Raw genomic sequence first — 17,050 nt, forward strand, 5'->3', positions numbered from 1 at the left:
AGGAAAAGGGTCTGAAGGACCGTTTTCATCAGGCCAAACCGATCGTGTGTAGGCCCCATAGGTTATTTAACCTTCGGTCAAAAAAATGAGAACTTGCTTTAAAATTGAACCGATGGACGCCTAACCGATAGGTCAAAACCGATCGTTAGTATGCAAAAGCATCGGTTAAAAACCCGCGCATGCTCAGAATCAAGTCGACTCATGCTTGGAAGCATTGAACTTCGTTTTTTTCAGCACGTTGTTGTGTTTTACGTCACCGTGTTCTGACACGATCGGTTAATTAACCGATGGTGTGTAGGTGCGACGGACCATCAGTCAGCTTCATCGGTTAACTTAAGACAACTGTCCTTCAGACTGTTTTTATCGGATGGACTGATCGTGTGTACGAGGCTTTATGGGTACAGTGATGCATGACTGTGAAAAGCTGACAATCGGTCTGGGCAGGAAGATGGTAAAAGTGCCCGGTATTGAAGTGGTTGAAAAATACCTTTTTTACATTATTACAAATGCAAACCAAATATGATATGGAAAAACATATGTTTTCTATTCATGTCCTCGTAGAGAGCTTTCCCTTTACTTCATGTCCTGCAGTAACAACTGGAATTGGGAGAAAATTGTGAGACAGAAATCCTCTTTTAGACACTTGACTCTGCAACAAGTGACTACTTTGGAAGTTCTGCCCTCAATTTCTATTCTAGTGACATCTGCATATCGTGACATTTCCTTCACAGAGAGTGAAATTACCAAATATAGCGCTGCATAATAAAATATATAATATGTGCCACACTAACTACCTGTGTATCCCACCGAGATACTAATAAATAAATTAACAAACTCAAACATATGCGGTGGCTAATAAGTAATCACTCTTAATCCATATATAGCATAATGAAAAAAGTCAAAAAATATATGTGAAGTGACATTCAATAGAGTGCCTAAGTATCAAATCCACTGTGCTGCCTTAATCGCATGAAGCAGCACAGCCCAACATGGAATAAAAAGTCCTTCTATAGTGTATTAAAACAAAGTGAAAAAATATAAAGTGACATTCAATAAAGTGCTTAAAGTGGAAGTAAACCCTCCTATCTTTTTCAGCCAATGAAGCTGCCATCTTGGCCTTTGTTCAATCTTCAACTGCCATGAAGCTGCACATGTGATCAGTTATGACACCAGCCATTGGATGGTTTGACAGTTTGGTTGAGAGCACAACCAATGTGCAGTTAGCATTCCAGGCATGCCAGGAATGTTAACATATTTTTTAAGTGTTACATCGATGGGTTTACTTCCGCTTTAAGTTCCAAATCCACTGTGCTGCCTTAATCGCATGAAGCAGCACAGCCCAAAATCGCAAAATGAAAAGTCCTTCTTTGATTAAAGATCTATAGATTCATTGGTGCAATTCAAACAGTGGTGTGATTCCACACACAGGTGCTCCCCACCCTTAGGTAATAGCCACGTAAGAAAAGAAATGGCTGCACATCCAGGAATTCCAATTGCCTTTTATTGTTCAAAGTGATAACACCAAAGACACCAACACAAGGTCACGTAGACGCATTTCACACAAACATCTTGGGCTTAATCATTGCGTCTACGTGACCTCGTGTTGGTGTCTTTGGTGTTATCACTTTTAACAATAAAAGGCAATCGGAATTCCTGGATGTGCAGCCATTTCTTTTCTTACAAGTTTGCCATGGAGGTGGGCCAGGGCTGGGACTCTACGCGATATTCCATCTCAGGTTATCAGCATACACCTGGAGCAGCGGCTCTTTTTCTTTGTATACTTAGGTAATAGCCGCTCACCTTTGAGCGTGTGACCTTGTGTTTAAGCTTAGTCAAAACACGCTTCTGAATCACCACTGGATTCTGAGAGTACTGCGGGGTCCCAGACTGTTTGATATCAGTGTCTCCTGCTTTCCGATGCTGTTTCCTCATAAGAAAACGGCAAAAGAAGAGGCTCGATGGTGTGATATAGTTTGTATAAAATGCATTTAAGAAAAAAAAACATAAATGGGGTAGTCATATGATAAAGGTGCGTCAGTGCACTGCTCTGTATGAGGCATAAAAAACTCTGGGGACGTGTGTGCAATCGTATGTTCCTCCTCTGTAGGTAGACGGTAGACTTGCTGCCTTCTCCACCGTCCTGTCCTCTCCCCTACGCACGTTCGATACAGGCATAACGTATCTTCATCAGGGAGATATATTGCTTCATGCGATTAAGGCAGCACAGTGGATTTGGAACTTAAGCACTTTATTGAATGTCACTTTGCATATATTTTTTTCACTTTGTTCATTATGCTATATATGGATTATGCCTGATTTCTTATTAGCCACGGCATATATTTGAGTTTCATTTATTTATTTTACATTACATCTCGGTGGGATACACAGGTAGTTAGCACGGCACATATTATATATTTTATTTTAATATTACACAGCTGTATGAGTACGTGATTAGTGTCAGCAGCTGCTCTTACAATTATTATTGATTAGCTGTTAGCACTAGTAGGTAGCTTGCAAGATCTTGTATACTATAGCGCAGCATAAATTGATGGTGTTTTATGAGTACCTCTAATAAAAAAAAAAAATAATAAATACAGAGGATTTACATAACTTTCACCAGTTTGATTTAATTGAGAAAATGTGTAATTCCTTGTGTGGCTTGTTTAGTTGTATGAAAACATTTATAAACAGACCCTGACAATATGAGTTGATGTGGGATGATGCTAAGAACTTAAGTTGGTGGGCTTTTGTTCATTTCAGGTCAGATTTTGCATTCTCAGAAGCATGGCTTTTTTTTCAGCAGGAACCTGCACCTCCAAGACTGAATGTATTCAATGGCAAGGGGTGTGGGGGTGTGCTGCAAGGTCTGTAGGAGGCTGACTGCTTGGGGAACTATTATCACTGGAGGGGATCTATTTGCAGGGGGGAGGGGGGTCTGATTTTGCTGGTAGGGGATTGATTGTTGCTGGGGGTGTATTGTATGGGCTGTTGGGCGTCAGTTGTTGCTGGGTGGAATCTACTGTTGAGGGAGGTCTATTATTTCTGGCTGCTGGAAGATCTGTTGTTGTTGGGGGGGGGGTCTATTGCTGCTGAGGGAGGAGGTAGTATTTTCTTGTAGGTGATCCATTGTTGCTGGGGGTATCTATTATTTCTGGGAGTCTATAGATGCTGGCTTCAAAGAGATCTGTTGTTGCTGCAGGGGGTCTATTGTTGCTGATGAGGGGGATATTTTGTTGTGGGTGGTCCATGCTATCATTAACAAGTTCTATACAAATTAGTTAGTACCACAAATTCTGCTGTGTTCTATAAAAGGGGTGGTTTTGGGAGGTGGGTAGGAAAGGAGAGAAGGAGTGACTTGGAAAGGGGGAGTTCCTGCACCTATTCTATGGGAAAAAGCCCTGTTCCGAAATATTTTAAAATAATGTCAAACCAATGTCATCAACACAAATCCAAAGCTTGTTGACACAGAGAAAGCTTGAGGGGGTTGGTTGATCTTCATTTAAGTATACAAGTCAGGATAGAATTGAAGAAGCTATAATTGTTCACTTTAGGTGCAGGAGACATGGAGACAAGACAAAGCAACTCAGCTATGCAGGAATACATAGAAACTGGGGTGCAGGTAAATAGCAGCAGGTGCTTTGGATTGATAAACCAAAATTTGAAATACTTGTCCATAGCAAGGCAGATTTGTTCATGAAGGCTAGAGAATGGTACAATAATGAGTGTCTGCAGGCAACAGTGAAGCATGGTGGAGGTTGCAAGATTAGGGCTGAATTTCTGCAAAATGTGAAGATCTGTGGTTTGTTTGCCAATATGTCTGGAAAGATCTACCTGCCAAGCTCCTTCAAAAACTGTGCAATTGTAGAATAATTTAAGATTTTTTGCTGTTTGGAAGGCAAAGGGTAGTCACACCAAATATTGATTTGATTTTAGATTTTTCTTCTGTTCATTTACTTTCCATTCAGTTACTTGATACACATAAACTATTAACACTTCTATCTCTAAAAGCATTCTTAATTTACAGAATTTTTTCAAACCCGCCTAATACTTTTGCACAGTACTATATATATATATATATATATATATATATATATATATATATGTAGCACCCTCTGCCTTAGGTAGGTGCTAAGTGAAATGGTTTTTGTGTAATCTGCCAGTGCAGGTAAATTTAAGCGGGCCTATGCTGTGAGCTAGACCTGTTTTGTTTTGATCTGGGGGCAAGGGAGTGGTTTGGTGTAGCAGAAGGTGACTGACATGTACTTCAGTCCTTGGGCGCCTCCTCTGTTTTCCAGGGAGAATGTTCAGAAAAGGGGCAGGGCTGAGCACTGGAGTGACATGTGGTACATGTGAGGAGCTCTGATCAATACCCTGACCTACCCTCCTAGATATATCCATGGCCAGCCTGCTGGGGGAGGAGTTTTAAGTTGGGTGAACTGAAGGATGGAGTGTAAGACTGTAATGCCTGAGAGAACCTCCATATGGGGGGGGGGGGGTGTACCTCATACGGAGGAGCTTGGGAGCTGGGAGGGAGCCTTTCATTACACGGTCATGGAGAGGTGTCCTTGAACAGGAGCTGGAAGAGACAGTTGGTCTGCAGGTCCGGAGTAAGTCCTTCAGAAAGGATCTGGGACAGGTGTTGGTGAGTAAAAGCACAGTGGAGAGATCTGGAAGAGGCATGCCAGGGGAACTGGATGTAGAACCAGAGGGAGAAACTGTGGAGATTGTGTCAAATCGATGCAGCCATGAGCGCAGGCAGGATTTGCAAGTCGGACTTGCTGGAATCAATAGTCCATCACCATTTAATCTTCTCAGGTAAACGGTTGCTACCATTAAGGGGTACTGCAGGCCTCAGCCTACAAAGGATCGTCAAGTAAATTAACTGAGACTTATTCAGAGTGAGGCCTAGTCATGTTTTGATGGCGTGACAGGATTACTAAGACTGTGACAGAAAGTAGTGTGCTGGAGGAAGAGGTGTTCGGAGGTAAAAGACTGTCAAGTTTAGGGTCAGCCATCTTGTCCTTTCGGAGAAGGGTGATGCAGTTACTATATAACTATATAATTTATCCTATGGGCATCCCATATCTCTTCCCCCAATCAAGTTCAATCCCCTAATAAAATAACAAAAACAAGCAAGAGACTGTTCATTGACTAAAGGAGTGTGTCTAATGGATGTCTGGCAGCAGGGTGGAATGTGTTGATGTTTTAACTTCTAGCAACCAACTGCTACATATATATATATATATATATATATATATATATATATATATATATATATATATATATATATATATATATATGATAACTTGTAGGTGCAGTATTACTGCTTCCTAAAATCCTTCACATAAGTAACACATTTAACAACAGTTAAATGTGAAGGATAACATAGCAAGGGATATTATACAGTACATATTAATATCTCATGCAAATGATAATGGCTTTGGGTCATCCCAATTTCTTGTTTTATTGTTAACTTTTTGAATTGACACATATAAGATTGGTGTATACAATATAAATTGGACAATTTATTATTTACAGTTAACATAGGGCTGACAAAGAAGGGACCACTTTGAAAAGTTTTGGCAGCTAATTTTAACCACTTAAGGAACGGAAGATTTCCCCCTTAATGACTAGGCCATTTTTGCAATATGACACTGCATCGCTTTAACTGACAATTGCATGCAATGCTGTACCAAACAAAATTGACATCCTTCCCCCCCCCCCCCTCAAATAAAGCTTTATTTTGGTGGTATTTTATCACCTCTATTTGTTTTTATGTGCTATAAACAAAAAAAAACAAAAAATGTAAAAAACAACAATATTTTTTTACGTTTTGCTATAATAAATATCCCCCCAAATTTTTTTTAAGACAACATTTTTTTTTCATCAGTTTAGGCCAATATGTATTCTTCTACATATTTTTGGTAAAAATAAACACAATAAACTTAAATTGATTGGTGTGCACAAAAGTTATAGCGTCTACAAAATAGGGGATAGATTTATAGAATTTTTATTATTCATTTTTTTTACTAGTAATGGCAGTAATCAGCTATTTTTTGCAGGACTGCGACATTGCCGTGGACAGATCGGACAGTTTTTTTTTTTTTTTTTCCGCTCAGTCAATAACTTTCTTGGTGACTTTCTCATGGAAGATGGTCCCCCATCGTCTCCGAAGAAGTTTTAGCATCATCTGCGGATATATGGTTCCTTTTTATTTTTATTTTCCATGCAATTTCTTTTTTTTTTTTTAGTATGTAATTATCTATTTTTATATCAAAAAGAAAGAGAATAAGGAATAATAATTGAGTTTTCCAATAGGAGACAAATATAAGGGGATACATGAATTTAACCCAGCGGCCCTCCCCCTCCCTCCCTCCTGGCCCCCTCCCACCCCACCATTTCGTGACTCCACTTTGCTAGTTTGCCCCAGATGCTGCTTGCACATTCTATATCTCCCTCAGATTTTCCAAGTATCCCCTATTTTTTTTGAATTTGAGCCAATTTGCCCATTTACCCCTGCAGTCGACATTTTCCTCGTCTGTCCCCTCCTTCCACTCCTCCCTTCTGTAGGTCTCCTCCACTGACTCCATCCACTCCCAAACTTGTGGGCTTTCTACCTCCCTCCACTTTTTTGGAATCAGACGTTTAGCTGCGTTGAGTAGATGGGGAGTCAGTGATCTTTTGTATTCTTTTATGCTCTCTTCCCCCCCGTGAAACAAAACTACCCATGGGTCTTCTATTATCTCTTTCTTAGTTATTTCCCTGATCAATGGCAGAATTTTTTTCCAAAAGTTTTTTTATTACCGGGCAGTCCCACCATAGGTGGGCCATTGTCCCCCTTGCTGTGCATCCTCTCCAACAGTCTGCTGACTGTCCTTCTCTATATTTGCTAGTTTTATCTGGGGTGGCGTACCACCCCGTTAAGCATTTAAAGTTCATCTCAGCAGTCCTAACATCTATTGCAGAGGAATGGATCATTTTTTATTATTCTTGTTACTGAGATCGGACAGTTTTGACACTTTTTTGAGACCAGTGACATTCTTACTGCGATCAGTGCTCTAAAAATACACTGATTACTGTATAAATGACACTGGCATGGAAGGGATTAACACTAGTGGTGATTACGGGCTTAAATGTGTTCCCTGGGAGGCGTTTCTAACTTTGGGGGAGGGGACTGACTGGGAGTTAGCTGTTCCTAATCACTAGGAACATACAATCACTCTGTACTTCCCTGTCAGAATGGGGATCTTTTTGTTTACATTGACAGATCCCTGTTCTGGCTCTCTGTGGAGCGATCGTGGGTGGCCTGCAGACATCGCAGACATCCCCTGACACGCCCACTAGAAGAGCCGACGTACCAGTACAGCGATTTGCTGGAATGAGCCGACCTGCCGCAGAATAATGACGACGGCTGGTCGGCAAAAGGATAAGCTGCAGTACGGAGGGCAAAGTTTCACCTGACAAAAAATCTAACCCGCTCTAAGTGGAAAAAAAATTTTTTGCTCATATTCTTTGTGTGGCAGTATACACAGTCGACACAATTTTCTTTTGCTGTTGTCACTTTTTGCTACCTGTAAGCAAGTGACTAGTCATCTGTCACTACCTATCAATAAGAAGCCACCAAAGCAAATGGACATAATTGCAATACAAATAAAAAGAAAACGGTTTTCATACTTTGTATGTTATATATGACTTTTTTGTACTTTCAAGCTTACACATAATCAGTAGGATAAACGTAACAGAAAACTTACTTTCAACAATTGAATGTGACAAGTGCTAATTAACATTAGGGTCCAACACTTTTCTCAGAAGATGCCAAAGGCAATTTAACAAGCTGTGTTTATGTAAAAGAAATACTTGCCAATGGGAGACATGTCACATATCCTACCAATTACAGCAGTCATTTGCATCAAACTGTATGGCAATAGTGACAATTATACTATTATTATTAGGTTGTTACTTAACTCATAGCCTATGTATAGAAACCAACACAAGAAACAAACTGCTCAGATACTGAAAAATTATTGGGTGTGTTAAGAATACATCTCAGCACATTATTTTACAGCTGAAAACTAATAATTCTTGAAGTACCACCAATATGATTATGCAAAAGAAAACATGTATTAAATTGTGCTACCTATTATTGCTTATTATTATTATTGATTTATAAAAGTAAAATTATTGTGATGAATTATTGAGTGTTCAGTAGTCATAAATCCCAGCTCCAGGCACAGTGTTTATTACATTGTAAACATTTTAATAATTGTTTTTGATAAATCCATAACCTATTTTTTACGTAGTTGTTACTAAGCCCCATTAGGCAGTTGCCACACAGTACAGCACACACCACTGTTTCCCCCTCCTTCTGCTGTGTCACTACTGTGCTATGTTGGACAATGATGAAACATTTGTGGAAATACAAATGACATAGATTGCATTCCAGACTGTGTATAACTGAACATAAACAGATTTTTCTAAACAACACACCTACGCACATGTAATAGATCTCATTTGCCATACAGTGCCTTGAAAAAGCATTCATACCCCTTGAAATTTTTAAAATTTTGTCATGTTACAACCAAACCAAACAAAAATGTACTATATTTTATTGGGATTTTATGTGATAGACCAACACAAAGTGTCACAAAGTGGAAAATGATAAATGGTTTTCAACTTTTTTTACAAATAAATATGTGAAAAGTGTGGCATGCATTTGTATTCAGCCCCCTTTACTCTGATACCCCAAAGTGCCGGTTCACACAGTGGCAACAGGACTTCCAGCGCGACTTTGCGAGATGACTTTAGCGCGACTTGGAGCGACTTACAACGCGACTTTAAGAAGCCTCCATGACAGGCGACTTTGCCAGTGGCCAATCAAACAATAATCAGCTCTGTGGGAACGAGGGGTTTGCCTGAGAAAACTATTTTCTCTTCCTGTAAAGTTGCTTCAGTTAAGACAGTGATCCGACCTTGGAGGCAACTTCCATTGAAATCAATGGGTACAAGTTTCCTAGAAGTTGCCTTGAAGTAGTACAGGAACCTTTTCTGAAGTCGGAGCGACTTCGGTAGTGTACATTAAGACGGCTCTCACTTCAATGGAATTTCTCATGTTTAAAGACTTGGGGCGACTTGAGGTGACACAAGTCGGATCCCAAGTCGCTGTAGCGTGAACCGGCACTAGCTAAAATCTACTGGAACCAATTGCCTTTGGAAGTCACCTAATTAGTAAATAGAGTCTACCTGTGTGTAATTTAATCTCACTATAAATACAGCTGTTCTGTGAAGCCCTCAGAGGTTTATTAGAGAGCCTTAGTGAACATACAGCATCATGAAGGCTAAGGAAGACAACAGGTCAAGGATAAAATTCTGGAGAAGTTTAAAGCAGGGTTAGGTTATAAAAAAATATCCCAAGCTTTGAACATCTCATGAAGCACTGTTCAATCCATCATGTGAAAATGGAGAGTATGGCACAACTGCAAACCTACCAAGACATGGCGCTCAACATAAAATGACAGGGCGGGCAAGGAGAGCATTAATCAGAGAAGCAGACAAGAGGCCCATGGTAACTCTGGAGGAGCTGCAGCGGCCCACAGCTCAGGTCGGAGAATTTGTCCACAGGACAACTATTAGTCATGCACTCCACAAATTTGGCCGTTATGGAAGAGTGGCAATAAGAAAGCCATTGTCGAAAGAAAGCCAAAAGAAGTCCCGTTTGCAGTTTGAGAGAAGCCATGTGGGGGACACAACAAACATGTGAAAGAAGATGGTCAGGTCAGAAGAGACCAAAATGTAACTTTTTGGCCTAAAAGCAAAATGCTATGTTTGGCTTAAAACTAACACTACACCACGTCACTTCTGAACATATCGTCTCCACTGTGAAACACAGTGATGGCAGCATCATGTTGTAGGGATGATTTTCTTTAGTAGGGACAGGGAAGCTGGTCAGAGTTGATGGGAAGATGGATGGAGCCAAATACAGGGCAATCTTAGAAGAAAATCTGTTAGAGTCTGCAAAAGACTTGAGACTAGGGCGGATGTTCACCTTCCAGCAGGACAACAACCCTAAACATACAGCCAGAGCTACAATAGAATGGTTTAGATCAAAACATATTCAAGTGTTAGAATGGCCCAGTCAAAGTCCAGACCTAAATCCAATTGAGAATCTGTGGCAAGACTTGGATATTGTTGTTCACAGACGTTCACCAATCAATCTGACAGAGCTTGAGCTACTTTGCTAAGAAGAATGGGCAAAAATGTCACTTTCTAGATGTGCAATGTTGGTAGAGAGACATACCCAAAAAGACTTGCAGCTGTAATTGCAGCGAAAGGTGGTTCTACAAAGTATTGACTATTGAGGGGTGCTGAATACAAATGCACACCACAGATATTTATTCATAAAAAAAAAACATTGAAAAACATTTATCATTTTCCTTCCACTTCACAATTATGTGCCACTTTGTGTTGTCTATCACATCCTAATAAAAATACATTTACGTTTTTGGTTGTAACATGACAAAATGTGGAAAATGTCAAGGGGTATGAATACTTTTTCAAGGCACTGTAACTGTTTACTTTAAATATTTAATATGGTGTGCTTTCAGACAGGAGTAAAGGCATGCCTTTTAAACAATCATATCTTACTTAATTAATATACATGTAATATTAATGTTATAAATAAGAATATTTGTTAGAAATGAACAAATGATTGTGGGATTATTTACATTAAAATGTGCCTATAACTAAAGATTTTTTTTTAATTTATCTTTAGATAAAATAGGAAATGGTTAAGATTCATCTTTATTTTGCTTTTTCTATGCCATGTTATAAGAAAGAAAAGAAAGAATTCCCTGAACTTCCTTTCCTGGAGACACCACAGATTTTCTCTCACCTCTTGTTCCAGTGATAACTGTAATACTTTATTTTTTGATCACTTTTTGTGCCAAAGACAGGGGTCATCAGGAAAAAAAAACTAACAGTGAATCTAAAAGATGTAACCCTTCCCTGCCCTACCCAAAACTAAAAAAAAAAAAACATTCAAATGTAACTGTATTTTAACCGCCTACTGATGCCTCACATATGAGTAGCAGTAGTACCTTGTGCGTGATTCAGCACTTTTGGGTAGGGGTTAATTTACTAAGGGCAAATAGACTGTGCACTTTGACACAAGCCTGAGAAGTTACTAATGCATTTGCAGATACTACGGCTTTAAGTGTGGGTGTCAGTAGACTTTTCACTGGAGTCAATTAAATCAAATAATTAGTACAAGCTAGACCAGATTTATGAAAATTCTATGGAAGCTATCACCCAGTTAGACAAAGTTACTTTTTAAAGTAGTTGTAAACCCTCCCCCACAACTTTATCCCATGTAAATCAGCATAAAAAAACATAATAAACACTGCTTGTAGAATATCCTTACTTGCTTAGTATTGTTGTAATCCTTTTTGTTCTTTAGAAAGAAGTCACTGGAGCATGCCCAGATCTCCCCCTGATTTACGGCACACTCTGTTTGCTTGTCTGTCTGTTATCAGGACTTTCTACGGCACAACAGTGAAATCCATGAGACTGCATAATCACTAAGGCCGCGTACACACGACCGAGGAACTCGACGGGCAAAACACATAGTTTTGTCCGTCGAGTTCTTTGTGAAGCCGCCGAGGACCTCAGCAAGCTGAAATTTCCCATTGAACAACGAGGAAATAGAGAACATGTTCTCTATTTCCTCGCCGAGGTCCTCGTCGGCTTCCTCGGCCAAAAGTGTACACACGGCCGGGTTTCTCGGCAGAATTCAGCTCCGACCGAGTTTCTGGCTGAATTCTGCCGAGAAACTCGGTCGTGTGTACGGGGCCTCAGAGCTTCCTCCTACACCCATTGAGATCAAAACTTATCTCTTTTGATATCAAAGGAGAAAGGAACAACAAGCACCCAGAGGCGATTTAGTTTGCATGTGCCGCGCTATATAAGTTCTTCATTCATTTTGACCATGTGACATCACATGGAGTGTACACCTGGGCATCGAACTGAATTACTAAAGTCTTATCAGCTGAGGCTGAAGCTAAAGCTGATAAGACTGACATAGGCAAACACTAGATAATCGGCACAAGTAAATACTATGAAATTAACCAATTAAGGACAGCCTCCTGCACATTTACATCAGCAGAATGGCACGGCTGGGCACAGGCATGTACCTGTACATCCCCTTTAAGTGCCCAGCCGTGGGTCGCGTGTGTGCGCCGTGGGCGGACGCTCACGACCAAGTCCGAAGCTCCGTGACCGCGCCTGCGGGACCCGCGGACCCGATCGCCGCGATCGGTCACAGGAGCTGAAGAACGGGGAGAGGTGTGTGTAAACACACCTTCCCCGTTCTTCACAGTGGCAATGTTACTGATTGTCTGTTCTCTGATATAGGGAAAGGCGATCAGTGACGTCAAACGTCCAGCCCTGCCCCCTACAGTTAGAAATACATATGAGGTCACACATAACCCCTACAGCGCCCCCTAGTGGTTAACTCCTGAACTGCAATTGTCAATTTCACAGTAAACAATGCATTTTTATAGCACTTTTTGCTGTGAAAATGACAATGGTCCCAAAAATGTGTCAAAATTGTCCAAAATGTCCGCCATAATGTCGCAGTCACGAAAAAAATCGCTGATCGCCGCCATTAGTAGTAAAAAAAAAAATATTAACAAAAATGCCATTAAACTATCCCCTATTTTGTAAACGCTATAAATTGTGCAAAATTTTTTTTTACCAAAAATAGGTAGAAGAATACGTATCGGCCTAAACTGAGGAAAAAAAAATTATATCTTTTTTTGGGGTATTTATTATAGCAAAAAGTAAAAAATATATGTGATCAAATACCACCAAAATAAATCTCTATTTGTGGGAAAAAAAGGACGCCAATTTTGTTTGGGAGCCACATCGCACGACCGTGCAATTGTCAGTTAAAGCGACGCAGTGCCGAATAGCAAAAACTGGCCAGGTTCTTAAGTAGTTAAACAAGTGGCTATGAGCAGGGAAGCAGGGTTGCCATAGAAACGTTGCCTTGAGAAGAATGCTTGGTTAACAGTACAGGAAGTGCTCAATGTATGGGCGGAAATACACTCTATGTGGACTCAGAAAACAATGCCTAATATGGCGCTGCCTTTACCCCTGGAAACAATTTTTTTTAAAGTTTCTTTAACCACTTAAGACCCGGACCAAAATGCAGCTAAAGGACCTTGCCCCTTTTTGCGATTCGGCACTGCGTCGCTTTAACTGACAATTGCGCGGTCGTGCGACGTGGCTCCCAAACAAAATTGGCGTCCTTTTTTCCCCACAAATAGAGCTTTCTTTTGGTAGTATTTGATCACCTCTGCGGTTTTTATTTGTTGCGCTATAAACAAAAATAGAGCGACAATTTTGAAAAAAATGCAATATTTTTTACTTTTTGCTATAATTAATATCCCCCAAAAATATACAAAAAAAATATGTTTTCCTCAGTTTAGGCCGATACGTATTCTTCTACCTATTTTTGGTAAAAAAAATCGCAATAAGCGTTTATCGGTTGGTTTGCGCAAAATTTATAGCATTTACAAAATAAGGGATAGTTTTATTGCATTTTTATAAAAAAAATTTTTTTACTACTAATGGCGGTGATTAGTGATTTTTTTCGTGACTACGACATTATGGCGGACACTTCGGACTATTTTGACACATTTTTTTTTTCTTTCTTTATCCCCACTTCAGACTCAACCTCATAGAGTGTGCGTTATATGCTCATGTTCTGCGTGCCAGCCCATTGCATCTCTATATTGGTTTTGCATCATTAGTGTCGCTTCTTCTTGTGTGAACGATTTTTTTTTATTTTTTAATATATATTTTATATATATATATATATATATATATATATATATATTTTTTTATATATATCATAGATGTTTGTTACATATCACTCCTCTTGCTTGAAAGGCACAAAAAAATACAATTACATTATCACCCTCTTATCCTTCCCCCCCATCCCCCCTATCTCACCTTAAACAATCTCTTATACCTCTAGTTCTCTCTAATTTTCTTCTAGTATATCTTTTAAGTATCTACCCTTAATTTTTCTGCGTAACTCCATGATTTCTTGAAAGTCCTCCAGTTATCCCATATCGTGATTTGTAAGATGTTGTTACCCTCTATGCCCTCCCTTAGTTCTTCCATTCTGTACGTTTCTTCTACCGCATCTATCCACTCCCAGATTAAGGGGCACTCCACTTCTTGCCACCTCCTTGGGATAAGTCTCTTAGCGGCATTGAGAAGATGCGGTACAAGCGTTTTCCTGTAGTTTTGTATGCCTTCTTCCCCCCCATGAAACAGAATGACCCATGGGTCCATCTTGATCTGTTTCCCTGTGATCTCTTCCACACAGGCCACTATTTTTTCCCAATACCTCTTAACCTTGGGACATCCCCACCAGAGGTGTGCCATATTTCCTGGTGATCCACAGCCCCTCCAGCACTCTCCTGTCTGTTCTTCCTTAAATTTTCTTAACTTATCTGGGGTCATGTACCATCCGGATATGCATTTAAAGCACATCTCCGCTGTGCGGCTGTCTACCGCAGAGGAGTGTGTCAGAGCCAACATTTTATCTATTGTGACCCTATCCCGCTGTGTTCCGAGTTCCCTTTCCCATTTTTTAATGAATGGATGTATGTTCTGCTCATCTATCTTCAGTAGAATCCGGTATAACTTTGAAGTAGTTCCTTTAGATCTTTCTGTGGAACATATTTTTTCCAATTCTGTTAACTGGTCTCCCGCTCTCAGCGGGCGTGGGAGGTCCTGGATTTTGACACATTTTTGACAATGCAGTTTGGGAGTTAACCACAGGGGGCGCTGATAGGGTTATGTGTGACCTCAAGTGTGTTTACAACTGTAGGGGGTGTGGCTGTAGGTGTGACATCATCGATTGTGTCCCCCTATAAAAGGGATCACACGATCGATGACGCCCCGCCACAGTGAAGAACGGGGAAGCCGTGTTTACACACGGCTCTCCCCGTTCTTCAGCTCCGGTGACCGATCGCGGGACTCCATCGGCGATCGGGCCTGCGAGTCCCGCGGTCACGGAGCTTTGGACCGGGTTGCAGGAGCGCGCCGCGGCTGGGCTTAAAGGACAACGTACATATATGTTGATGTGCCCAGCCGTGCCATTCTGCCGACGTATATCGGTGTGAAGTGGTTAAACAATAAGTATAAGTAATATGCAATTTGGGCTGGATTACAGTGGCTATAGAATAATTACTTAATATAATGAACTAAATGAAAAGAAGCATCAGAGTGGGAGAGTTTACTTCCTCTTTAAGTAGGCTGCCTCCTTTTTTATTGTTTTAATGTATTTAAATTATATAATACCACAAAAAACAGGGGGGTCAATTCACTGAATAGTAATGCAAACTAGAATTTCCCCACCATGCTTTTTCAATTTGCTAAAAGGTTTCACCTCAAGTATAACAAATTGGCCAAATGTATTTACTACCTATAGTAGTGGGAAATTATATATATATATATATATATATATATATATATATATATATATATATATATATATATATATATAGTATACGATGCAGCCTGCCACTAACACAGGGAGCAGTTTTTATTTTTCAAAGTCACTCTGAAGAAATTTTTTATTATATGTTCATCCAGCCAGTAGATCCATTATTTTCCTACATTCTATAACAGGATGGCAATGCTGTTTTCTTCTGTAGTAAAATTATGAAGCATTATTTTCACACTGTAAAAAAGGGTAGACGTATGCTGAAAAATGAATGGAAAGAAAATCGAATAAAGTCGATAGACTGCTATTTTGATTTTCGTATGGTTGGTGTGCTTATTATGACAGTCCGTTTCCATTTCAGGATCAAAAAGAAATGCAATTTATTAAAAAAAAAAAAAAATCGGATTATTTGTAGGTCAATTGTTTGAAAAAAAATATATATATAAGTGAAATGCGCATGAGCAGTAGGGGTAATAGTAGAAATCAGAAAAAAAGTTATGTTTAATGTTAAAAATTACTGGAAAAAAAGTAGAATGTTAAATCGAAAGAAAGTTTCAATTTTTGTTGGTTTTCTACTCATGTTTCGCCAGCTTTAGACAGACATGCAGTTTCAAATGGAAGTATTGAAAGTAATCAACAAACACATTAAAACATGACTTTAGCTTATACTCTTGCATTAGCTTTCACTCAGTGTTACATGGTTTGTCCCAGCCCCTGTAACTGCCACTTTTGTGCTTCATGTCAGTGCAATAAAAATGTAAATGGAAGCACGTGGAATAAAAACAAATATACTGAATATTATCAATATAGATATTAACCACCAGAATTCAATATTTTTCGCTATAGCTGCCATAGAATGGTTTTGATAAAAAACCAATTCTTACATTGTAGATAAAAACACAAACATAATTAAATACTTTAAGCTACCTAGTAAATTAGAAAATAAGGCTTTATTACAAGTGGAATAAGTATTTATTTTATTGGGTAAACAAAAAGTTTGGCCACAAAGCTGTTAAGGCAGTGGTCATCAACCCTGTCCTCAGGACCCACTAACAGGCCAGATTTGCAAGATAACTGAAATACATCACAGGTGATATTATTTGCTGCTCAGTGATTGCAGTTTTCTAGTCTGCATCTCCCCAAGGTAATACATAAAATCTGGCCTGTTAGTGGGCCCTGAGGACAGGGTTGATGACCACAATGTTAAGGTACAGGTTTTGAAATAGCTTGCTCTGCCCAAGGAGGCACAGAAATAAAACCAGGCTTTTTGATATGTACTAGAGCTGGGCCATTAGACCAAAGCTCCACGGGTAAGTATTTTTTTTATAAAACACACAATAAATAACCCTGATTTTCTTGAAAAACTTAAGGAAAAAAAAAACTTTTTTTGCAGGTAGCTCTAATACTGCTTAAATATACAGGTACTCCTCAATTAACGACCAAGTGCCGAATTGGTCATTAAACGAGGAATCACAAGAAATCTATTTTTTAAGCATTCTTAGCTTTTGTATTGTACTGTATTGTGATAAAAAG

This window comes from Rana temporaria, chromosome 1 (assembly GCF_905171775.1).
Source record: "Rana temporaria chromosome 1, aRanTem1.1, whole genome shotgun sequence".
Classification (NCBI taxonomy): domain Eukaryota; kingdom Metazoa; phylum Chordata; class Amphibia; order Anura; family Ranidae; genus Rana; species Rana temporaria.